Raw genomic sequence first — 27843 nt, 5'->3', positions numbered from 1 at the left:
AGGAGGGATAGGGAGGGTATGGAATGAAGGGGGAGGGGAGACAGGGGGGGAAAGGTGGGAGGGGGGACATGACGGGAATGGGGAAGGGGTGACAGGGTCAGAATGGGGTGGGGGGGGCGGGAGGGAGGGTTGGGTGGGGCAGGTAGGGTGAGGGGAAGGGAGGGTTTCTATGCAGAAGGGGTTGGTGGTGTTGCTCTCCCCTCTGGTGTTGCTGGGATGCTGGTCTTGGGTTCCCCTCTTGTCTCTAGGACTGTTGTGTTGGGGGCTGTGATTTCCTGGTTTGCTCCTCTCTCCCTGCGCTTCCTCCTAGCCTCTGCTGCCCTGGCTCTGTCCTCCTTCGTCCTGTCCCTCTGCAGGAATACTTTTTTGTATCCCTCCACATGCTGCAGACGACTCTTTCTTTCGAGAATATCCTCCTTCGTGGTTTCGTTTGTAAACACCACCTTTACAAGTCGGTTTCTGTCCTTGTTGTACCAGCCCAACCTGAAAACCTTCTCAATGTTTTGTTCAGCCCCTTCCATCTGTAACCCCTTCATTAGCCCATGTACTGCCTCTCTATCCTTGTTATTCCATTCTTACCTGTTGGATCCTGTCATGTTCACAGAAAACGGTACCATCCGTTTTCTATGTGCTGCGAGTCAGACGAGAGAGAAGGTAAACAGAGAGCATACAGGACGCCCGCCAAGCTTGGAAGCTGCTAGTCATGTATCATCTTAAGTATTAAAGTCAGTAACCAAGCAATGGCTTTATATCAACCCTACAACCAAGACTTCCTCAGCTACACACGAACACCACACTGCCGACGAGGATGAACTGTGAACGCAGGTATTTGTTCAACTTAAAACACGAAGGAGAAACATGCTGTCTCGCCCCCAGAGGAGGAAGAAGTCGTGCTGTCTGTGAGCACCATACCCGATGCTACGTGCTGACCAATGCTGTGTGCTAACCAATGCTGTGTGCTAACCAATGCTATGTGCTAACCAATACTATGTGCTGACAAGCTGTGTACTGAGAAATCTGCGATCCATGTGTGCCGACGCTGTGTACGAAACGACGCTTTGATGCTGTATACAAAACCCGATGTTTTGTATACAAAACGCGCTATGTGCTACAATTCTTCATGCTGTAAACTGACTGCTGTGCCAACTGCTGACAACTGCTGTACCAACTGCTGCCAACTGCTGTACCAACTGCTGACAACTGCTGTGCTGTTGTAGGTAGGAACAACACCACATGTATACAGAGCTAGGTAAGAAGTCAGTTCCTGCTGTGTTGTGCACTGTTGTGAACTTTTGCATTAAAATGCTTGTGTGCTTTGCAAAATTAAAGTAATTACAGTGAATTCTTGACTAACATATACAGTGCAGTAAGTGTTTAATATTCTGAGGAATATTTAAGTGATAAGTTTACATTTATTCAGTAAAAAATGGCAAATATACCTCAGTTTCCTGCATTTGATCCTGACTGTAACCAGACAAACCTGTCACAGAGGTGGACCAAATGGCTTAAAAGGTTTGAAAATTTGTTGATAGTTTCAGACATGAAAAGTGCTGAAAGAAAGCATGCCTTTCTACTTCATTATGTAGGTGACACACTGAAAGACACTGGTGGTGCCAAAGATTATGACATTGCCAAAGCCAAATTAACTGAACATTTCAAACCAAGGCAAAATACAGCAATAAAAATTATGCATTTCAGGAGAGCCAGACAACTCTCTAATGAAACTGTGGATCAATACTACACACGTCTGCAGGGTTTAGCAGCCCATTGTGAGTTTGCTGATGTTGACAAAGAAATCAAACAGCAAATAATTGGATTATGCACATCTACACGTCTCCGTCGAAGAGCTCTAGAACTTGTTGATGTTGAAAGTTCTCTTACCAAGATACTGGATATTGCTCGTCGAATGGAAGATGCTGCACGTGATGCTCGTGTCATGGAGTGCAGTGCCAACAACGGTTCTGCCACTGTTACTAACAGTGATGAGGTACTTAAGGTTCAGGGAGGCCACCGTGATCAAAGAAGATATCATGGCAAACCTAACAGCAAATTGAGCCAAGAACCACATCACAAATGGGGTCAAGGAACAAGACTCAAGCAGTCACAACGACCCACATCAGAAGGTGTCAACAATAAATGTTACAATTGTGGAGGAGACTACCCACACCAAGGTAATGTTTGTCCTGCACAAGGTAAGAAGTACTGAGTGTGGAAAACAAGGTCATTTTGGTGCTATGTGTCGTTCCGCACTAAAGAAACCACAGTCAGTGAATAAAAGCCCTGTACGAGGATCAGGTCATAGGGGTCGAGGTGGTAAACACAATCTTGCACCTCATATCCAGAATGTTAATAATGTACAAGACAACATTTCATTACAACCAGTCTCAGATGACAGTGAATGTGATTACACTTATGGAGTACAATCAATCACAGAATGGAATGATCTTCCAAACAACCCAGAGACTATAGTATACATTGCTGGTATTTGTCTCAAAGTTCTTGTTGACACTGGATCAAACATTGACACCATTGATGAGTGCCACTATGAAAAATTTAAAAAACAGTTCCCAAAGCTTGAGAACTATAATGGCAAAGCCACTGCCTATGCTTCAAAGGTAGCCTTGCCAGTGATTGGAACTTTCACTGCAGAGATTAAGTCAAAGAATGCAATGCTCACTACTACATTCCATGTTGTTAGGAATGCAAAGGAGTCTCTACTCAGTTACAAGACTTCAACCAAATTGGGGCTACTTCAGCTTTCTAATGCTGTAGCAGTGGAATCTGTTAACAATGTTGATGCTATTGTTGCTGAATTTTCTGATCGATTTGAATCCATAGGTTGTTATACTGATAGCAAAGTACAACTGCACATCAACAAAGATGTAATTCCAGTTGCCCAACCACATCGCCGATAGCCATTCCATACTCACAAGAAAGTCGATGCCGAACTGGATAGGCTGATGGAACTAGATATCATTGAACCAGTAACAGGCCCAACACCATGGGTAAGCCCAATTGTCACTCCACCAAAGCCGAAGAATCCAGATGAGATACGCATTTGTGTGGACATGCGTGTTCCCAACAAGGCAATAATGCGTGAACGCCATCCTACACCGACTGTAGATGATATGATCTACCGCTTGAATGGTGCAACTGTATTCAGCAAGTTAGATTTAAACAAGGGCTATCATCAGCTTGAGCTTGATGATGAGAGTCGCTTCATCACAACGTTTACGACACATCGAGGTCTGTATAGGTACAAGCGCCTGAGTTTTGGTATTAACAGTGCTGCCGAGGTATTCCAGCACATCATCAGCCAGGTATTCCAAGATATACCTAATGCTGACAACATGTCTGATGACATCATTGTTTATGGCCGTACCCAAGCTGAAAACGACAAAGCTCTTCGTGCAACATTGCAACGCTTACGAGAAAAGAATCTGACGCTAAGCTGAGCAAAGTGTGAGTTCAGTCAACCTAAAATTGAATTCTTTGGACATGTACTTAGTGACAAAGGTCTGTCTCCAGATCCTAAGAAAGTTGCAGATATCAAGAATGCTACACCTTCTTCAACATCCACTATTGTATGTTTCCTGGGAATGACAAACTACTGTTCTCGCTTCATTCCAGATTTTGCTACCATTACGAAGCCTCTACGTGAGCTCTTGAAGAAAAATGCATCATGGTACTGGAGTGATATCGAGCAAAATGCATTTGATGCTGTGAAAGATGCACTAGTAGAGAATGTGACTGCTGTGTACTTTGATCCATCAATGGACACTGAGTTAACGGTGGATGCTAGTCCTGTTGGTTTAGGTGCTGTTTTAGCCCAACACAAACCTGGTCATCCAGATTCCAGAGTAGTAATTGCCTACGCCAGCCGTTCTCTCACAGATGTTGAGCAACGATACAGTCAGACAGAGAAGGAAGCTCTTGCTCTTGTATGGGGCTGTGAACACTTCAATGTGAATCTGCTTGGTGCACCCTTCACCACGATAGTCACTGACCACAAACCGTTGGAGACCATCTTCAATAATCCAAAGTTCAAACCACCAGCTCGCATTGAGAGATGGGCTCTTCGTCTGCAACCATACAACTTTACGGTGAAATACAAGCCGGGTGCAGGCAATCCCGCTGATTACATCAGTCGACATCCTGCCAACAGTTTCACCATCACCAAGTATCAGCAAGTTGCCGAGGAATATGTACACTCTGTAACCTGTGATGCAGTCCCTAAGGCTCTCACTCTTGATGAAATCCGTACTGCAACCCTAGAGGACCCAACTCTGCAAGCAACAGTGGATGCATTGACTAAGAAAAAGTTTCTACGCATCCCACCCTTAGGTGTTGACCAAGATGCATTCAAAGCACTTGAACGCATCCAGACAGAATTAAGTGTTACGCAACAACGCAACAGTGCTGCGAGGTACTCGTATCGTCATTCCAGCTGTTCTCCAGCAACGTGCTCGTAAGCTTGCACATCAAGGACACCAATGTCTTGTTAGGACCAAACAGCTGCTACGAGAAAAGGTGTGGTTTCCTGGCATTCATCGTCAAGCAAAGGACATGCACGATGCCTGTATCCCTTGCTAAGCTGCAGTGGATACTTCAAGACCAACACCTCTACAACCTTCACCACTACCTGCTGCACCACGGACGGAAGTATCGATGGACTTCTGCTTACCGCTACCAACTGGAGAGTACTTGATGGTAGTCATTAATGATCACTCACGTTATCCAGAAGTAGATATCATCACTTCTACATCTGCAAAGGCTGTCATCCCAAAACTCGGCAAGATCTTTTCAAACTTTGGCATTCCTGAAGTTGTCAAGACGGATAATGGACCGCCATTCAATGGACAAGGACTTCGTCAACTTTGCTGAGCATATTGGATTCAAACACCGCCGTGTAATGCCACTACATCCTCAAGCAAATGGAGAAGTTGAGAGATTCATGCAACCTCTCATGAAAGCAATACGCTGTGCTCATGTCGAAGGACGATCCTGGAAACAAGCTATGTATGCTTTTCTCAGGAACTACCGTGCAACGCCGCATGGAACTCTGGGCAAGTCGCCTGGAGAACTTTTATTTGGGCGTCCTATGAGGATCGCACTACCTGTCATGCCAGCCGAGGTAACGGATAAACGTCTCGCTCAGAAGGATGCACTAGCCAAGGGTAAAATGAAAATTGCTCATGATCAACGTGCAAAGGAACAATTCATAAAGGTTGGAGATACTGTTCTCGTTAAAAAGAAAAAAGAGGGAAAGCTCGATATGCTGTATGATACAAAACCATGTAGAGTGATTAGTGTAAAAGGAACTATGGTAACAGCGAGTAATAGAGATCATAGTATAACACGTAATATGGCCTATTTCAAAGTGATTCCAACTAGTGTAGAAAATGATGAAGTGCAAAGTCGTACAAACGATAAAGAAAAAAATAGTTATAACCCGACAAACAATTCATTAAGGGATGTTATGGTATTTGGAGACTCTCGACCTAAACGTCATGTTAAACGTCCTACACGATTTGATGATTAATTGTGTTCTATGTAATGCAAAGTATTTACTTATTATGCTAAACTAAATTTAATATTGTTTGAATAATGCAGATATCTCAATCAATATTTTGTAACTTTGTATTACAGTTTCTTTCATGTTTGTTTAACATTGCATATGTATTTTTAACATTGAAATCCTTTGTAGTAAAGATTAAGTTGTTTAAATTCTTTGTGTGCTTAATTAATGTTAAATGTATGCAATATCTCTTGATATGTTAATAACTTACTTTGTGTCAATAACTTTGCTTTGTGCTACAAGCAAGGTAGACATCCTGTATTCATTCTTTTTAAAGAAAAGGAGGGATGTCATGTTCACAGAAAACGGTACCATCCGTTTTCTATGTGCTGCGAGTCAGACGAGAGAGAAGGTAAACAGAGAGCGTACAGGACGCCCGCCAAGCTTGGAAGCTGCTAGTCATGTATCATCTTAAGTATTAAAGTCAGTAACCAAGCAATGGCTTTATATCAACCCTACAACCAAGACTTCCTCAGCTACACACGAACACCACAGATCCTTCCTGTTCTTTGATGCCTACAACTACTACTGATGTGTGTGTGTGTGTGTACTCACCTAGTATACCTTGTGTGTGTACTCACCTAATATTCACCTAGTTTACCTTGAGTGTGTGTATACTCTGCTTGATACCTGCTTAATGGGGTTCGGGGAGTTTTCTACTCCCCGAAGCCCGGCCCGAGGCCAGGCTTGACTTGTGAGAGTTTGGTCCACCAGGCTGTTGCTTAGAGTGGCCTCAGGCCCACTTACCCACCACAGTCGGGCTGGTCCGGCACGTTTTTTAGAAAAAAAAATGTAGTTTTCTCTTGAAGATGTCCACGGTTGTTCCGGCAATATTTCTTATAGTCGCTGGGAGGACGTTGAACAACCTCTGACCTCTGATGTTCATACAGTGTTCTCTGATTGTGCCTATGGCACCTCTGCTCTTCACTCTTTCTATTCTACATTTTCTTCCATATCGTTCACTCTAGTACGTTGTAATTTTACTGTGTAGATTTGGAACCTGGCCCTTTAGTATTTTCCATTTATATATATTTTGGTATCTCTCTCGTCTCCTTTCTAGGGAGTACATTTGGAGAGCTTTGAGACGATCCCAATAATTTAGGTGCTTTATCTCGTCTATGCGTGCCGTATATGTTCTCTGTATTCTCTCTATTTCAGCAATCTCTCCTGCTCTGAAGGGGGAAGTGAGTACTGAGCAGTACTCAAGACGGGACAACACAAGTGACTTGAAGAGTACAACCATTATGGTGGGATCTCTGGATTTGAAGGTTCTCGTAATCCATCCTATCATTTTTCTGGCTGACGCAATACTTGCTTGCTTATGCTCCCTAAACGTTAGATCGTCGGACATCATTATTCCCAAATCCTTGACATGCTGATTTCCTACTATGGGCAGATTCAATTGTGTTTTGTACCCTTTATTATGTTTCAGATCCTCATTTTTGCCGTACCCGAGTTCCTGGAATTTATCACTGTTAAACATCATGTTATTTTCTGCTGCCCAATCGAAAACTTTGTTGATATCTGTTTGTAGTTGTTCAATGTCTTCTGTCTGTCGTGTTCGTGTTCTGTCTTGTGTTGAAAGTTTTGTTCACCTCATCCAAAACTGTTGTAACATATCACCTCACCCAAATGCAGGTATATAAGATGAAAGCTGTTTAAAATTATAGCATAGTAGAACTCTGTTTAGTGTTTGCAGGTTATAGTTGTGTGTGTGTAAACTAAAGTCTTTGGAAATGTAATAAGTTATTACGAAACGCGTTCAAGTGTGCAAAGGTAATTTTCAAGTGCAAGTTGATCGTGTGCAGAGGTAATTTTCATGCTGATTTTTGTGTCATCTGCAAAGGATGACACGAAGTTGTGACTTGTATTTTTGTTCATATCTGACATGAGAATAAGGAACAACAGTGGTGCAAGGACTGTACCTTGAGGTTCAGAGCTTTTAACTGCCCTTGGGCTCGATTTTATTTGATTGACTGTTACTCTTTATGTTCTGTTCGACAGGAAATTGAGTATCCAGCGTCCTACTTTACCAGTTATTCCCATTGACCTCATTTTGTGTGCTATCACCCCATGGTCACATTTGTCGAACGCCTTTGCAAAGTCTGTGTATACTGCATCTGCATTTTGCTTTTCCTCTAGAGCTTCTGTGATTTTGTCATAGTGGTTGAGTAACTGTGACAGACAGGATCTTCCCGCTCTAAATCCATGTTGTCTTGGGTTGTGCAACTCATTATTTTTCCATAAAAATAGAATTTTGATTCCTAATCACTCTTTCAAAAACTTTTATTATGTGTGATGTTAGTGCAACTGGCCTATAATTTTTTGCCAATGCTTTACTCCCCTCTTGTGCAACGAAGCTATATCTGCAGATTTAAGTGCTGCTGGTATCACCCCTGTATCCAGACTCTTTCTCCATATTACGCTGAGTGCTCTCGCTACTGGTACTTTACATTTCTTTATGAATATTGAATTCCATGAGTCAGGCCCAGGAAGTGAGTGCAAAGGCATATTGTCAATTTCTCTTTCAAAGTCTTCCGAGTTTGTGGTAATATCCGTTATATTATCTGCAGCTTGAATGTCATTCATAAAGAAGCTGTCTGGGTCATCAACGATCATCAACTCACATAGTATACCTTTTTTTATTTTTTTATACCTTTTACCTTTTTTTTATACCTATACCTAGTATACCTTGTGTGTGTATGTACTCACCCACACACAGTGAGTACACAGTGAGTATTGTGTGTGTGTGTGAGTGCACACACACACACAATACCTTGTGTGTGTGTGTACTCACCTAGTATACCTTGTGTGTATGTGTGTGTACTCACCTAGTATACCTTGTGTGTATGTGTGTGTACTCACCTAGTATACCTTGCGTGTGTGTGTGTGTGTGTGTGTGTGTGTGTGTGTGTGTGTGTGTGTGTGTGTGTGTGTGTGTGTGTGTGTGTGTGTGTGTGTACTCACCTATTTGTACTAACCTATTTGTGCTTGTGGGGGTTTGAGCTTTGGCTCTTTGGTTCGCCTCTCAACTGTCAATCAACAGGTGAACAGGTTCCTGAGCCTAATGGGCTCAATCATATCTACATTAAAAACTGTGTATGGAGTCAGACTCCACCACATCACTGCCTAATGCATTCCACCTGTTAACTACTCTGACACTGAAAAAGTTCCTTCTTACGTCCCTGTGGCTCATGTGGGTACTCAGTTTCCACCTGTGTCCCATTGTTCGCGTACCACCAGTGTCGAATAGTTTATCCTTGTTTACCCTGTCAATATCCCAGAGGATTTTGTAGGTCGTGATCATGTCTCCCCTTACACTTCTGTCTTCCAGTGTCGTAAGGTGCATCTCTCGCAGCCTTTCCTCATAACTCATGCCTCTTAGTTCCGGGACTAGTCTAGGTGCATACCTCTGTACTTTTTTTGTCCAGCTGCGTCATGTCCTTGACAAGGTACGGGCTTCATGCTGGCGCCGCATACTTCAGGATTGGTGATTATCATTTTAGGTGTGTGTGTGTGTGTGTGTGTGTGTGTGTGTGTGTGTGTGTGTGTGTGTGTGTGTGTACTACACCAATAAACACACTACAACAACAAACTACACCAATAAACTCACTACACCAATAAACACACTACAACGACACACTACACCAATAAACACACTACAACGACACACTACACCAATAAACACACTACAACAAAACACTACACAATAAACTCACTACAACGACACACTACAATGACAAACTACACCAATAAACTCACTACAACAACAAACTACACCAATAAACCCACTACAACAACAACAACACACTACACCAATAAACCCACTAAAACAACAACAACAAACTACCCCAATAAACCCACTACAACAACAAACTACACCAAAAAACCTACTTCAACAACGAACTACACCAATAAACCTACTACAACAACAAACTACACCAATAAACCCACTACAACAACAAACTACACCAATAAACCTACTTCAACAACGAACTACACCAATAAACCCACTACAGTATAAACCCACTACAACAACAAACTACACCAATAAACATATTTCAACAACAAACTACAACAATAAACACACTACAACGACACACTACACCAATAAACGCACTGCAACGTCAAATTACACCAATAAACACACTACCACAACAAGAAGATACATCAATAACCCACTACAAAAACAAACTACACCAATAAACACACTACAACGACACACTACACAAATAAACTCACTACAACGACACACTACACCAATAAACACACTACAACGACAAACTACACCAATAAACTCACTACAACAACAAACTACACCAATAAACTCACTACAACAACACACTACACCAATAAATCCACTACAACGACAACAAACTACACTAATAAACCCACTTCAGCAACAAGGTACAAAAATAAACACACTGTGACGGGAAAGTGTTGGAGCATAGATGTTCGGCAGTCCTCCAATGGCAGGTGTCAATGCCTGGTCACACTTCCAAAAAAAAGATAGACTGCTTGCCTGTTGTCTGTGGTAAGTTAGAGGGAGGAACACGTAAAACACAAAGTATGAACAATGAAACTTTAATATTTTTTCTTTAAACATAAATGAAAATAAAGACAAATCTCGGGTAAATGACTAGTGCAATAAAATGACAAAGATAAATGCAAAAACACAATAGATTAAGTAATATAATGGTGAAATGGTGCTGAGAATATTGGCTTTAGCTGAGACCTCCCTTAATATACGAAAGCCAGAGAGCTTAGTATGCCAGAGAGAGAATTTCAACTCTAAGAGCACAAAGAGTATTCTGAAGTTGATGGCTGGTTCAGCTCAGACGTCGACTCAGGTAGCTGGCGCTGAGGTGCAGGGTGCAGGTGCGTGGTCGGCGAGTCACCAATCAGGAGCAGGCAGGCTGGGATGGGTAGTTTGCTGGTTGACGACGAGCCGGCGTGGAGGGTGTGTGGAGTAGGGGGGTGTTAGGGTACGTTTTGCCTCCTGGTCAAAACATTTTGTGCTACTGGTGACGTATCTTGAATGTAGCATCTTGTACTGGTAGAATTGACAAAACTTTAAGTAGGGAAGAGCAGGCTCAATCTCTCTTGAAAGAGATTATCATCACAACACAATAACAACAAACTACAGCAATAAACACACAACAACAACAAACTTCACCAATAAACACACTACAACAACAAACTACAGAAATAAACACACTACAACAATAAACTACACCAGTAAACAAACTACAAGAACAAACTACACCACTAAACACACTACAACAACACACTACACCAATAAACACACTACAACAACACACTACACCAATAAACTCACTAAACAACAAACTACACCAATAAACCTACTACAATAACAAACTACAGCAATAAACTCTCTACTACAATAAACTCACTACACCAATAAACATACTACAACAACAAACTACACCACTAAACACACTACAACAACACACTACACCAATAAACACACTACAACAACACACTACACCAATAAACTCACTAAACAACAAACTACACCAATAAACATACTACAATAACAAACTACACCAATAAACACACTACAACAACACACTACACCTATAAACACACCACAACAACAAACTACAGCAATAAACACACTACAACAACATACTACATAAATAAACTCACTTCAACAACACACTACACTAATGAACTCACTGCAACAACAAACTACACCAATAAACACACTGCAACATCAAACTACACCAATAAACACACTACAACAACAAACTTCACCAATAAACTCAACTACAACAACACACTACACCAATAAACTCACTACAACAACACACTACACCAATAAACACACTGCAACGTCAAACTACACCAATAAACTCGCTACAACAACAAACTACACCAATAAACACACTACAACAACACACTACACCACTAAACACACTACAACAACACACTACACCAATAAACACACTACAACAACACAATACACCAATAAACACACTGCAACATCAAACTACACCAATAAACACACTACACCAATAAACTCAACTACAACAACACACTACACCAATAAACTCATTCAACAACAAACTACACCAATAAACTCACTAAACAACAAACTACACCAATAAACTCACTACAATAACAAACTACACCAATAAACCACTACAACAACAAACTTCACTAATAAACTAACTACAACAACACACTACACTAATAAACTCACTACAACATCAAACTACACCAATAAACCCACTACAATAACGCACTATATCAATAAACTCACTACACCAATAAACAAACTACAACAACACACTACATAAATATATTATATACTACATAAATCTACATTAATGACCTTCCAAATGCCTCCCAACACCTCAAACCAATTCTGTTTGCTGACGACACAACCTTCATTTACTCCAGTCCTGACCCCCTTGCTCTAAATGCCACAGTAAATATTGAGCTAGAGAAAGTCCATCTGTGGCTAACTGCCAACAAACTCACCCTTAACATTGACAAAACGTTTTATATTCTGTTTGGCAATAAATCCTCTAATCATATAAATCTCAAAATAAACAATACCCAAATTTGTAACAAATTAGATGGCAAATTCCTTGGCGTTCTCATCGACCACAAGCTGAATTTCCAGGGTCACATTCTAAATATATCAAAAAAAGTTTCAAAAACTGTTGGCATTCTTTCTAAGATCAGATATTATGTACCCCGCCCTGCCCTGGTGACTCTCTATTACTCCCTCATCTATCCATATCTCAACTATGGAATTTGTGCTTGGGGTTCTACTACCCAAAATCATTTACGTCCTCTAATTACTCAACCCAAAGCTGCTATTAGGACAATATTCAACTCTGGCCCCAGTCATCACTCGGTACCCCTACTCAAATCTCTGAATATGTTAGATATTAAGTCATTGCACATTCTCTCATGTGTATTATACATATATAAAACGCTGAACTGTAATGCCAATCCTGACCTCAAAAGATTCATTGAAGGTTGTAACAGAACCCATGAGCACCACACCAGAAATAAATACAGTTTTGATATTCCTAGAGTACGACTTAATCATACTAGAAATGCTCTTCAAATCAAGGGGCCCAGAATGTGGAATGATCTTCCCAACCATGTTAAAGACAGTACCTCTCTCAACCAGTTTAAGATAAAAACGAAGCACTACCTAATAAATTCCCTGTAACCTACCTTACCCCTCTCTTGTCAACCCATGTATGTTTTTTTTTTTTTCAAAACAACGCTGTTTGAATGTAATTTACTGTAATAATTTGTAACTGTATTTGTGCTGCTTTTTCAACCATTTTCCCCCCTCTTTTACCTCTATTTTTATTTGTTCTCAACACATTTTATTCTTTTTACCCATTAGTTTTAAGCTTTAGTCATTAATGTTTTTCCTGCCCGAAACGCTCTGCGTAATAGTGGCTTTAGGCATTGTATGTACTAGCTCTATCTATTAGCCCAACAAACTTTGTAAAATCTCTTTATGTATGTACCTTACCTAAATAAACATTTATTTATTTATTTATTTATTATTTATATTCACTTCAATAACATACTACACTAATAAACTCACTACAACAACAAACTACACCAATAAACTCACTACATCAACAAACTACACCAATAAACTCACTCTACCAATAAACTTACTACACCAATAAACTCTCTACACCAATAAACCACTACAACAACAAACTATAACAACACACTACACTAATAAGCTCACTACAACAAACTACACCAATAAACTCAGTACAACAAACAACACCATTAAACCCACTACAATAACAAACTACACCAATAAACTCACTACAGCAACTCACTACAGTAACTCACTACAGCAATAAACTCACTTCAACAAAAACACTTCACCAATAAACTCACTACATCAACAAACTACACCATTACACCAAGTAAAATAACAAACTACACCAATAAATCCACTTCAACAACAAACTTCATCAATAAACTCACTACAACGAGACACTACACCAATAAACTCACTACATCAACAAACTACACTAATAAACTCACTACATCAACAAACTACACCAATAAACTCACTACATCAACAAACTACACCAATAAACTCACTACATCAACAAACTACACTAATAAACTCACTACATCAACAAACTACACCAATAAACTCACTACATCAACAAACTACACTAATAAACTCACTACATCAACAAACTACACCAATAAACTCACTACATCAACACACTACACCAATAAACTCACTACATCAACAAACTACACTAATAAACTCACTACATCAACAAACTACACCAATAAACTCACTACATCAACAAACTACACCAATAAACTCACTACAACAACACACTACACCAATAAACTCACTACAATCACAAACTACACAAATAAACACTTTTCAACATCAAACTACGCCAATAAACTCACTACAACAACAAACTACTCAAATAAACACACTACAACAACACACTACACCAATAAACACACTACAACAACAAACTACAGCAATAAACACACTACAACAACAAACTACACCAATAAACTCACTAAACAACAAACTACACCAATAAACCTACTACAATAACAAACTACACCAATAAACACACTACAACAACACACTACACCAATAAACACACTACAACAACAAACTACAGCAATAAACACACTACAACAACAAACTACACCAATAAACTCACTACAACAACAAACTACACCAATAAACCTACTACAATAACAAACTACAGCAATAAACTCTCTACTACAATAAACTCACTACACCAATAAACCTACTACAACAACAAACTACACCACTAAACACACTACAACAACATACTACATAAATAAACTCACTTCAACAACACACTACACCAATAAACACACTACAACAACACACTACACCAATAAACCTACTACAATAACAAACTACACCAATAAACACACTACAACAACACACTACACCAATAAAATCACTACAACAACAAATTACACCAATAAACACACTACAACAACAAACTACACTAATAAACATACTACAACAACAAACTACACCACTAAACACACTACAACAACACACTACACCAATAAACACACTACAACAACACACTACACCAATAAACACACTGCAACATCAAACTACACCAATAAACACACTACAACAACAAACTACACCAATAAACTCAACTACAACAACACACTACACCAATAAACTCATTCAACAACAAACTACACCAATAAACTCACTAAACAACAAACTACACCAATAAACTCACTACAATAACAAACTACACCAATAAACCACTACAACAACAAACTTCACTAATAAACTAACTACAACAACACACTACACTAATAAACTCACTACAACATCAAACTACACCAATAAACCCACTACAATAACGCACTATATCAATAAACTCACTACACCAATAAACAAACTACAACAACACACTACATAAATATATTATATACTACATAAATCTACATTAATGACCTTCCAAATGCCTCCCAACACCTCAAACCAATTCTGTTTGCTGACGACACAACCTTCATTTACTCCAGTCCTGACCCCCTTGCTCTAAATGCCACAGTAAATATTGAGCTAGAGAAAGTCCATCTGTGGCTAACTGCCAACAAACTCACCATCTATCCATATCTCAACTATGGTATTTGTGCTTGGGGTTCTACTACCCAAAATCATTTACGTCCTCTAATTACTCAACACAAAGTTGCTATTAGGACAATATCCAACTCTGGCCCCAGACATCACTCGGTACCCCTACTCAAATCTCTGAATATGTTAGATATTAAGTCATTGCACATTCTCTCATGTGTATTATACATATATAAAACGCTGAACTGTAATGCCAATCCTGACCTCAAAAGATTCATTGAAGGTTGTAACAGAACCCATGAGCACCACACCAGAAATAAATACAGTTTTGATATTCCTAGAGTACGACTTAATCATACTAGAAATGGTCTTCAAATCAAGGGGCCCAGAATGTGGAATGATCTTCCCAACCATGTTAAAGACAGTACCTCTCTCAACCAGTTTAAGATAAAAACGAAGCACTACCTAATAAATTCCCTGTAACCTACCTTACCCCTCTCTTGTCAACCCATGTATGTTTTTTTTTTTTCAAAACAACGCTGTTTGAATGTAATTTACTGTAATAATTTGTAACTGTATTTATGCTGCTTTTTCAACCATGTTCCCCCCTCTTTTACCTCTATTTTTATTTGTTCTCAACACATTTTATTCTTTTTACCCATTAGTTTTAAGCTTTAGTCATTAATGTTTTTCCTGCCCGAAACGCTTTGCGTAATAGTGGCTTTAGGCATTGTATGTACTAGCTCTATCTATTAGCCCAACAAACTTTGTAAAATCTCTTTATGTATGTACCTTACCTAAATAAACATTTATTTATTTATTTATTTATTATTTATATTCACTTCAATAACATACTACACTAATAAACTCACTACAACAACAAACTACACCAATAAACTCACTACAACAACAAACTACACCAATAAACTCACTCTACCAATAAACTTACTACACCAATAAACTCTCTACACCAATAAACCACTACAACAACAAACTATAACAACACACTACACTAATAAGCTCACTACAACAAACAACACCATTAAACCCACTACAATAACAAACTACACCAATAAACTCACTACAGTAACTCACTACAGCAATAAACTCACTTCAACAAAAACACTTCACCAATAAACTCACTACATCAACAAACTACACCATTACAACAAGTAAAATACCAAACTACACCAATAAATCCACTTCAACAACAAACTTCATCAATAAACTCACTACAACGAGACACTACACCAATAAACTCACTACAACAACACACTACACCAATAAACTCACTACATCAACAAACTACACTAATAAACTCACTACATCAACAAACTACACCAATAAACTCACTACATCAACAAACTACACCAATAAACACACTACAATCACAAACTACACAAATAAACACTTTTCAACATCAAACTACGCCAATAATCACACTACAACAACAAACTACACCAATAAATCCACTACAACAACAGCAAACTACACCAATAAACAAACTACATAAATAAACAAACTACAACAACAAACTACTCCAACAAACACACAACAACAAACTACACCAATGAACCTACTACAACAACAAACTACACCAATAAACTCACTACAACAACAAACTACACCAATAAACTCACTACAACAACAAACTACACAAATAAATTCACTACAACAACACACTACACTAATAAACTCACTACAACAACAAACTACTCCAATAAACACACTACAACAACAAACTACACCAATAAAGCCACTACAACACACAACAACAAACTACACCAATAAACTCACTACAACAACAAACTACACAAATAAATTCACTACAACAACAAACTACACCAATAAACTCACTACAACAACAAACTACACAAATAAATTCACTACAACAACAAACTACACCAATAAACTCACTACAACAACAAACTACTCCAATAAACACACTACAACAACAAACTACACCAATAAACCCACTACAACAACAACAACTACACAAATAAAAACTCATTTCAACAACACACTACACTAATAAACTGACTACAACAACAAACTACACCAATAAACTAAACTACAACAACACACTACACCAATAAACTCATTACAACAACAAACTACACCAACAAACACACTACAACAACAAACTACACCAATAAACTCACTACAATAACAAACTACACCAATAAACTCACTACACCAATAAACAAACTACACCAATAAACTCACTACAATAACAAAATACACCAATAAACCACTACAACAGCAAACTTCATCAATACTCTAACTACAACAACAAACTACACCAATAAACTCACTACAATAATAAACTACACCAATAAACTACTACAACAACAAACTACACCAATAAACTCACTACAAGAACACACTACAGGAATAAACTCACTTCAACAACATACTACATCAATAAACTCTCTATACCAACACATTACACCAATAAACTGACTACAACAACTCACTACACGAATAAACTCACTACAACAACACACTACACCAATAAACTCACTACAACATCAAACTACACCAATAAACCCGCTATAACAACAATAAACTACACCAATAAACTCACTACAACAGTAAACTCACTACAACAATAAACTCACTACAATAAGAAACTACACCAATAAACTCACTGCAAGAACAAACTACACCAATAAACTCACTACAACAACACACTACACAAATAAACTCACTACAACAACACACTACACCAATAAACACACTACAACAACAAACATCAGCAATAAACTCACTACAACAACACACTACACCAATAAACTCACTACAACAGCAAACAATAGCAATAAACACACTACAACAACAAACATCAGCAATAAACTCACTACAACAACACACCACAGCAATAAACTCACTACAACAGCAAACAATAGCAATAAACACACTAAAACAACAAACTACTCCAATAAACTCTCAACACGAACACACTACACCAATAAACTCACTACAACAAAAACAAACTACACGAATAAACTCACTACAATAAGAAACTACACCAATAAACTCACTACAACAACAAACTACACCAATAAACTCACTACAATAAGAAACTACACCAATAAGCTCACTACAACAACAAACTACACCAATAAACCCACTACAACAACAAACAACACGATGTGTGTTTATATTTCAGTCATGTGTGTTTATATTTCAGTCATGTGTGTTAATATTTCAGTCATGTGTGTGTGTTTATATATCAGTCATGTGTGTTTATATTTCAGTCATGTGTGTTGACATTTCAGCCATGTGTGTTGACATTTCAACCATGTGTGTTTGTATTTCAGTCATGTGTGTTGACATTTCAGCCATGTGTGTTTGTATTTCAGTCATGTGTTTATATTTCAGTCATGTGTGTGTATATTTCAGTCATGTGTGTTTATATATCAGTCATATGTGTGTGTTAATATTTCAGCAACGCATATCAATATATTCCAAATGTTTAATGTTATATTAGCTTTCATTTAAAACTTATAATGTTTTTTCTGAAGTTTTATTCAGCTGAGATTAAATGGTAACATTGAATTATTTTGTAAATTTATCACAGGCAGAAATGTGTAGATTTGTTCCACCCTAACTAAATTTATTTATATAGGATATCTTATCATGTTAGACTTTGAGAAATATCTTTCATCATAACTTTCCTCATCGATCGTTCAAGGACCGGTGAATAATAATAATAATTTGATTGTACTCGCGAGAAAATGGCCACCATAAAGCCAATGGATCTTCTAGAAAAATCAGGAAAGTTTCTGCATCATGGCCGGAAACTGTTGGGCAACTATGTGCAGTGGGCGAGCCCCACCTGGACCCTTCAGCTCATCCTTCAGTGCGCCACGTCCTTCGTGTTTGCTGGACTTGTTCTTGCTTCTACAGCCATACAGTTCGTGGGGAATATTGAGTGTAAATCGCAGTCGGGCGGATTGACACCCCTGACAGACGAGGATAAAATTTCTGTATGTTTACAGTATACGAGATATGACGCCCACTCTGACGGAGGAGCCAACGCCAGCGGCACCACCGACTACCCGTGGATGCCCTGGGTGTATCTCCTGCTGTTAATAATAACTTTCATCCCTGTCCTAGTCAAAAAATATTTTGAACACGCACTGCTAGAGAAGTTCATCCAAGACTTCGTCGATCAAAAGTTGGAAGGTGAAGAAAAATATATAAGCTATTGGAGAGATAGTGTTGGAACACATCAGGGGTAAATATGGGCGCCATTTTTTATATCCGTGTCTTGCCTCGTGGTGAATGTCATAAGTTTTCTTCTTTTAGATGCGTCATCAGCGGGAACCTTCCACAAGATGGGCTAACATTTCCCCTACACCAGGGACGCCAGTAACTCTAGCAATGAGTTCTCACGGATGTTCCCTCCCACCGGACTATGTTCCATCACTCCCAAGATGGCACTTGCTGTATAAAGTACAGAAAACTACGGGTGTAATTTGCCATATAATTGGGTTTATGAAAAGATACAGATTTGTTTATTTTGGTATTTTATTACTCTGTTAATTTCATGTTTTTTTTTTTTAATAATATATATAACGTACCCATTTAGACGCCGGTAATTAATGGTCTCGAATGACTTAACCGAGTCTGAGTGTCAACGCCTACTAGATGATTGGAACGGTGATGACCTCTACGTGCTGTATTGCACGTAGAACATGGTGCACAATTCTACTGCAGCTTAGTGTTTAAACATTATTGTGGGATTTCAAGAGATGCTGGAGCGGGAGTGGGCAGAAGAGATGGTGTGAGACCGCAGTTAGTCTCACCTCACACATGTGGACCACAAGTGGTTGGTAGAGGCGGGACCAAATAGCCAGAGCTCAACCCTCACAAGTACAACTTGCTGAGTATAATCCGGTCTACAAGTAAAAATTTCCATAAAAGTGCAGTCGACTGAGGCACATCTGAGATCATCCCGGACGAAGGATCAAACCCTCATCACGGCCCTTGTGGATTCGTTCATTTACCATAAAGGATATTTATTAAGACTGATTAAAATTATTTACATTAAAACTCAAGAGGAGGGATGAGACAACAGTCAGCAGTTGCGTGTGTGTGTGTGTGTGTGTGTGTGTGTGTACTCATCTATTTGTGTCTGCAGGATCGAGCATTGACTCTTAGATCCCGCCTTTCTAGCCATCGGTTGTTAACAGCAATGACTCCTGTCCCATTTCCCTATTATATCTAGTTTTAAAATTATGAATAGTGTTTGCTTCCACAACCTATTCCTTAAGTGCATTCCATTTTCCCGCTACTCTCACGCTAAAAGAAAACTTCCTAATATCCCTGTAACTTATCTGAGTTTCCAGCTTCCACCCATGTCCCCTCGTTCTGTTACTATTCTGTGTGAACATTTCATCTGTTTCCACCTTGTGTTACGGTGCCCTCTCCTATTTCTTTCGTTTGCCGGCTTAAAGAGTCATATCAGCTCTCCCTACTGATTCTCTGAGGTTCAGGGAGTCTAATGATATATGTGGCGACCAGACCGGCTGCCATTTAATGGAATGAGGTTATATTATATGTTGTAAATAAAGGAAAGTTGGCGCCCTGTTATAAAATGAAACAGTATCCCCTACGGCAGATATGACCTTGTGGAAGGGACACTATGCCGATCGCGGATTGGCCGACGTAGGTCGCGGGCGACAAATCAAGGCCCGCCATGACGTCACCGAGTGCCCCGGGCGGCGCCAACGTCAGAGTTGTACTGACCGTGGAAGCGACAGGACGCGCCTCGGTCTGCTCTCAAGGATTGGAGGCTCTGCAAGCCTTGTTCAGTGGATTGAGCTGGCCTTCGTTGCCCACCATAGTTATTGGAGACCCTGCGCTTCTGGGAAGCAAAGAGGAACCAAGTTCAGTGAGCAGAGAAGTGCCCAAACTTGGAAAATATTCGGCGACGACGCTGGGCGGCGCCGCTGGCTGGACGTTGAGGTCTGGAAGGTGGGCGAGCAAGCTAGCTGTGACTGGGGTCACATCCACTGAGAATCTTGGAAGGACGACACAGTGCCTAGGACAAGGAGCGACGCCCTGTGGGAGAGGCGAGCGTGGGGAAAGATAGTGATTAGCTCAGCGCCCATCGATGAACCAGGATTGGGGCAGCTGAATCTCAGGGAATGGAACGGCGACGACGCGAAGGCTTCACGACACCTGAGGACCTGTGGAACGCCCTGGATCGTCGAGGATCGACCCAAGGAAGCGAGGGAACCTCACACCATCGAGGGACAGGCGTCGTGAGCCAGGAGTGTAAGGTAGATCATTTTCCCTCCCATTACCCCTTGTATGAGTAGGCTAGTTAGGCCACAATATTTATTGGTGTATGTGGCAGCAAGACGTTATTGCTTTAATAGTAGAATAGGCTGCAATGCAGCTTGTGTCCAGGACTGTCAGAGAGGACAGTGTATACGGATGACAGGACAGTGAAGAAGAGGTGCCGACGTGGTGAAGAGGCCCTCCTGTGAGAGTGTGAGACTCCTGTCTTCCTGCCCGGTTGAAGGAGAGTTGGAGGTCGTGGAAGAAGAGGCTGACGATCTCCAGACTCATCATCAATATTCCATATTCATGTATTACTTGTGATTGTGTGTGTGTGTTCATGTAATTTGCGTCAGTAAATCCACACATTTTATTACTGTGTTTGAGTGTGCCTCCATTTGTGATATTTCTCTATTGAGCATACATTTCTGGCTACAAACGATATATGATACACCCACTGAACTGCATTGCTGGGGTGCAGATATAATAACCCAGCTGGCGACCTTGCTAAGAGGAAGATAGAGAAGACAGGCGGGAAAGGAGTTCCTGCAACCCTTTTTGTCTGGCAGGCAAGACTCAGGGAGGTTATGGTTATAGGTAAGCCTGAGTCTTCCTTCACTCCCCCACGGGTCTAGGCCGGAACTGTTAACAGCAGTTTCCCCGTGGTTGACTGAAGGGCTTCCAGGGTGAATCAGTGGCACCCCTGTTGGTGGAAGCAAAGACCTGCGGAGGTGGGCATTGTTGGTCCTATCTTGTGTGACCAAGGAGACTCCGGTGAATCCAGGGAGTCGGAGGGGCTGAGTATTTGGGCCCTTTGAGCCCCTAGCAGCCGAGTGTTAGCAGAGCCCCGGACCGCCCACCCCCACGTGACAAGAGAACTGGCGACCTTGCCAGGATTCGAACCCCGGTAGCCAAGAACTGGGAACCTCGCCAGGAAGCGTGGATCAAGCTACAGTGTGGACCAAATTTCAAGACAAGTGTTGCCAGGGTACTAATACAGTGTGGCCAGTGAATTCGGTGGTACTGTTACTCAACCGGCTAAGGGACTGAAACGGTGAAATTAGTGCCTACTAACTTGTCTGTGCCGTCGTGTATGCTTGATGATATAGAGATGGAGGAAGACAAAGTAAAGAAATTTATTGACACAAGGGACGAGAGAATTTTGGAGGAGTGTACCAAGGCCCAGCTCCAACAAGTGGCAAACCACTTTGGGATCAGGTTGAGGACGACTAAGGTAGCAGAGCGAAGGATAGAGATCATGGCACAGCTCACAGCTCGAGAGGAAGCGACGGGAGAGGAGCCATCTCAAGAGGAGCCGTCCCGAGGAGAGCCATCGCAAGGTGAACCGTCCCGACTAGGGCCTCCCCAAGCGCCTACCAGTGTGGAGAGAATTCACAGTGAACATGGGAGCAGTGGAAGGTCCAGCTGTAGTAAGAGGAGCCTGCAACTGGAAATAATGAAGATGCAACTGGAAGCCCAGCTGCGACGAGAGGAGAGAGAAGCACGGCTGCAGCTGCAGCGAGAGGAACGTGCGGCTGAGCTGCAGCGAGAGGAACGTGCGGCTGAGCTGCAGCGAGAGGAACGTGCGGCTGAGCTGCAGCGGGAAGAAGGAGAGAGACAACTGCGACTGGAGGAGATAAGGGCAAAGAAAGAAGTCGAATTGCGTCGCGTTGAACGTGGTCTGCCCTCACTACCTGCACGGCGGGATGACCTCAAGGTAAGGGAACGTGACTTACCTACGTTCGAACCACAAGAAGCTGAGGCGTTCTTCGAACACTTTGAACGGATAGCAACTCTGAAGGAGTGGCCGGAAGATGATTGGGCTGCTCTGGTCCAGGGCAGGTTGACTGGTGAGGCCCGGGAAGCCTATAACATGCTGGACCTAGAGGAGTGTACTAGTTATGACGCGATTAAGAATGCGGTTCTCCACTCATTCCGGCTGACTCCGGAGATGTACCGGAAGCGGTTCAGAGAGTGTACAAGAGCGTCGGGAAAGACTTACGCCGAGACCGCCAGGGATATGGAACGGAAATTCCTACGATGGTTGAAGGCGGAGGAAGCGGAGTCGGTGGATGATATCAAACGACTGATAGTGATGGAGAAGTTCATGTCGGTGCTCCATCCTGAGTTGCGAGTAAGGGTGAGAGAAGCAAGTATTAAGGACCTGAAGGCTGCAGCGGATCGAGCCGACATGCTGGAGGAGGCACTACATATCAGGAGGGAGGGGCCGCCCAGACACTCGCCTTATCCCAGGTCGGGAGGGAACCTTAGGAGTTCAGGAGGAGCGAGGACGGGTGGGGACTCTCCCAAGAGTAGTGTGCCCGATGAAGTAACGTGGTTCAAGAGCTCAAGAGACGCGGGGAGGAAGCCCCAAGCTGTGAGCAGTGGACCTAACTCGGGAGCAAGTGCTGCAGTCCCGGATACGACGACAGGGAGTCCAAGGAGGACCCAGGGGACGTCTGCAAGTGGTGCCGCCAGAGTGACTGGCGAGTGGCCGCCCAGGGGAGGCAGCCGATGCTACAACTGTGGTGTGAGAGGACATTATGCCCGCGAGTGTGAGGAGCACCAAAGGAATGTAGGATTAATGTTGGAGGAGGAGAGAGTGTTTGTTCACACCCCATATTATAGTGGACCCAACGTGAATGGTTGGGAAATGAAGTTGGGTGAACATCCCTTCGTTTTCGGGGCCAACGTGAAGTTTGGAAAGTCAGACCCAGTGGAGGTGGCCGTTCTTCGAGATACAGGTGCTGACATAAGTATGGTGACCAGGAGTATTCTCCCCAAGGAATTTAATGATTCACCTGTGGGAGTGGTGAGGATACGCAGTGTGGGGGAGGAATACAGGTTGCCACTTCACGAAGTACAGCTGATTGCCGACTACGGAGTCGAGAAAGCTATAGTAGCTGTAGCCCCTAAGTTACCCCTAGAGCATGTACAGATGGTGCTGGGTAATGACCTCGGAGGAGGCAGGATACAACCCGATTGGGCCAGGAGTGCCTATGTTGCAAGCAGCGGTACAACCCTGCCAGGTGAGGTATCGGTCGTTCCAGATAGTGGTGAGGAAGCCGACTTCGCCGGGGAAAACGTCGCCAGAGACGACGACAACGAGGGCGAGAGTGCAGAGAGGTCGTCGGAGGTTGTGGAAAACCCCGACGGGGACCTCCGACTAAGCCTGGTGATGCGTGTGGAGGAGTGGCGAGGAGCAGCTGTACAAACGCCTGGGGCGGTGAAGAGGCTGCAGACCGCACTCCCTCCATACAGAAACGTAAATAAAGTAAGCTCAGTGGATGAGCGAACGGCGGTGAGGGGCAGAGTGGAGGAACCACGACGCAGTGCACCCTATGCCAGCCAGATGAATAGTGGTAGGTGCAAGATGAACCACCGTGGTGAGGTGAGCCACAGGGAGGTGGAAGAGCCCAACCACGAACCGAAGAAGACGTCTGCAGGGAAGAGAATCTCATGGAGGAGTGAAGATGTTCGTCGGGAACGAAGGAGCGAGTGGTATAGGAAAGGCAATACGAAGAAAGCAGGGAATAGGTACACCCAGGGTAGGCGCCAGCCTAACCAGAGGGGCATTGGGCCATCGCAAAAGCCTAGTGTGGAAGAGAGGAAGCTGCTGGATGGAGTACAGGTTACAAGTGCCACTGTGAGGAGACAACGCACCTACGGGAGAAGAGGAACCGAGAAGAGAGAAGATTGGCGAAGAGGAGATCATGGGAGGAAACATGGAGTACCTGTAGGACGCAATGGAAATGCAAGACTATCTCGGAGTGCACGACGCGGTGGAGGCGCTGCGTGCACTGAATCTTACAGTGGTAACGAGCCGTGGGAGTACACCCGTAGCCACGGAGAGGGGATTTCTTGTAGGTGTTCAGGGAACACCCGTCACACCCGGTACTATGCGAGGTGGAGATACAATGAGGCAAGTGACTGGCAAGGTGGTACGAGCCACGTCACCAACTGGAGGAGTGACACTTCAGGAACGGAGGGAGCAAGAGTATAGATTGCCCTCTTGAGTGCTGCTCTTCCGATATGACTCTTATTTTAAGGGGAGGGGTATGTTACGGTGCCCTCTCCTATTTCTTTCGTTTGCCGGCTTAAAGAGTCATATCAGCTCTCCCTACTGATTCTCTGAGGTTCAGGGAGTCTAATGATATATGTGGCGACCAGACCGGCTGCCATTTAATGGAATGAGGTTATATTATATGTTGTAAATAAAGGAAAGTTGGCGCCCTGTTATAAAATGAAACAGTATCCCCTACGGCAGATATGACCTTGTGGAAGGGACACTATGCCGATCGCGGATTGGCCGACGTAGGTCGCGGGCGACAAATCAAGGCCCGCCATGACGTCACCGAGTGCCCCGGGCGGCGCCAACGTCAGAGTTGTACTGACCGTGGAAGCGACAGGACGCGCCTCGGTCTGCTCTCAAGGATTGGAGGCTCTGCAAGCCTTGTTCAGTGGATTGAGCTGGCCTTCGTTGCCCACCATAGTTATTGGAGACCCTGCGCTTCTGGGAAGCAAAGAGGAACCAAGTTCAGTGAGCAGAGAAGTGCCCAAACTTGGAAAATATTCGGCGACGACGCTGGGCGGCGCCGCTGGCTGGACGTTGAGGTCTGGAAGGTGGGCGAGCAAGCTAGCTGTGACTGGGGTCACATCCACTGAGAATCTTGGAAGGACGACACAGTGCCTAGGACAAGGAGCGACGCCCTGTGGGAGAGGCGAGCGTGGGGAAAGATAGTGATTAGCTCAGCGCCCATCGATGAACCAGGATTGGGGCAGCTGAATCTCAGGGAATGGAACGGCGACGACGCGAAGGCTTCACGACACCTGAGGACCTGTGGAACGCCCTGGATCGTCGAGGATCGACCCAAGGAAGCGAGGGAACCTCACACCATCGAGGGACAGGCGTCGTGAGCCAGGAGTGTAAGGTAGATCATTTTCCCTCCCATTACCCCTTGTATGAGTAGGCTAGTTAGGCCACAATATTTATTGGTGTATGTGGCAGCAAGACGTTATTGCTTTAATAGTAGAATAGGCTGCAATGCAGCTTGTGTCCAGGACTGTCAGAGAGGACAGTGTATACGGATGACAGGACAGTGAAGAAGAGGTGCCGACGTGGTGAAGAGGCCCTCCTGTGAGAGTGTGAGACTCCTGTCTTCCTGCCCGGTTGAAGGAGAGTTGGAGGTCGTGGAAGAAGAGGCTGACGATCTCCAGACTCATCATCAATATTCCATATTCATGTATTACTTGTGATTGTGTGTGTGTGTTCATGTAATTTGCGTCAGTAAATCCACACATTTTATTACTGTGTTTGAGTGTGCCTCCATTTGTGATATTTCTCTATTGAGCATACATTTCTGGCTACAAACGATATATGATACACCCACTGAACTGCATTGCTGGGGTGCAGATATAATAACCCAGCTGGCGACCTTGCTAAGAGGAAGATAGAGAAGACAGGCGGGAAAGGAGTTCCTGCAACCCTTTTTGTCTGGCAGGCAAGACTCAGGGAGGTTATGGTTATAGGTAAGCCTGAGTCTTCCTTCACTCCCCCACGGGTCTAGGCCGGAACTGTTAACAGCAGTTTCCCCGTGGTTGACTGAAGGGCTTCCAGGGTGAATCAGTGGCACCCCTGTTGGTGGAAGCAAAGACCTGCGGAGGTGGGCATTGTTGGTCCTATCTTGTGTGACCAAGGAGACTCCGGTGAATCCAGGGAGTCGGAGGGGCTGAGTATTTGGGCCCTTTGAGCCCCTAGCAGCCGAGTGTTAGCAGAGCCCCGGACCGCCCACCCCCACGTGACAAGGTGGGGTGGGCGGTTCTTGTCACGTGGGGGTGGGCGGTCCGGGGCTCTGCTAACACTCGGCTGCTAGGGGCTCAAAGGGCCCAAATACTCAGCCCCTCCGACTCCCTGGATTCACCGGAGTCTCCTTGGCCACACAAGATAGGACCAACAATGCCCACCTCCGCAGGTCTTTGCTTCCACCACAAAGGGGTGCCACTGATTCACCCTGGAAGCCCTTCAGTCAACCACGGGGAAACTGCTGTTAACAGTTCCGGCCTAGACCCGTGGGGGAGTGAAGGAAGACTCAGGCTTACCTATAACCATAACCTCCCTGAGTCTTGCCTGCCAGACAAAAAAAAGGTTGCAGGAACTCCTTTCCCGCCTGTCTTCTCTATCTTCCTCTTAGCAAGGTCGCCAGCTGGGTTATTATATCTGCACCCCAGCAATGCAGTTCAGTGGGTGTATTATATATCGTTTGTAGCCAGAAATGTATGCTCATAGAGAAATATCACAAATGGAGGCGCACTCAAACACAGTAATAAAATGTGT

This window comes from Procambarus clarkii, chromosome 1, assembly GCF_040958095.1.
Source record: "Procambarus clarkii isolate CNS0578487 chromosome 1, FALCON_Pclarkii_2.0, whole genome shotgun sequence".
Taxonomy (NCBI): Eukaryota; Metazoa; Arthropoda; class Malacostraca; order Decapoda; family Cambaridae; genus Procambarus; species Procambarus clarkii.
Note: the sequence above shows the minus strand (reverse complement) of the source record.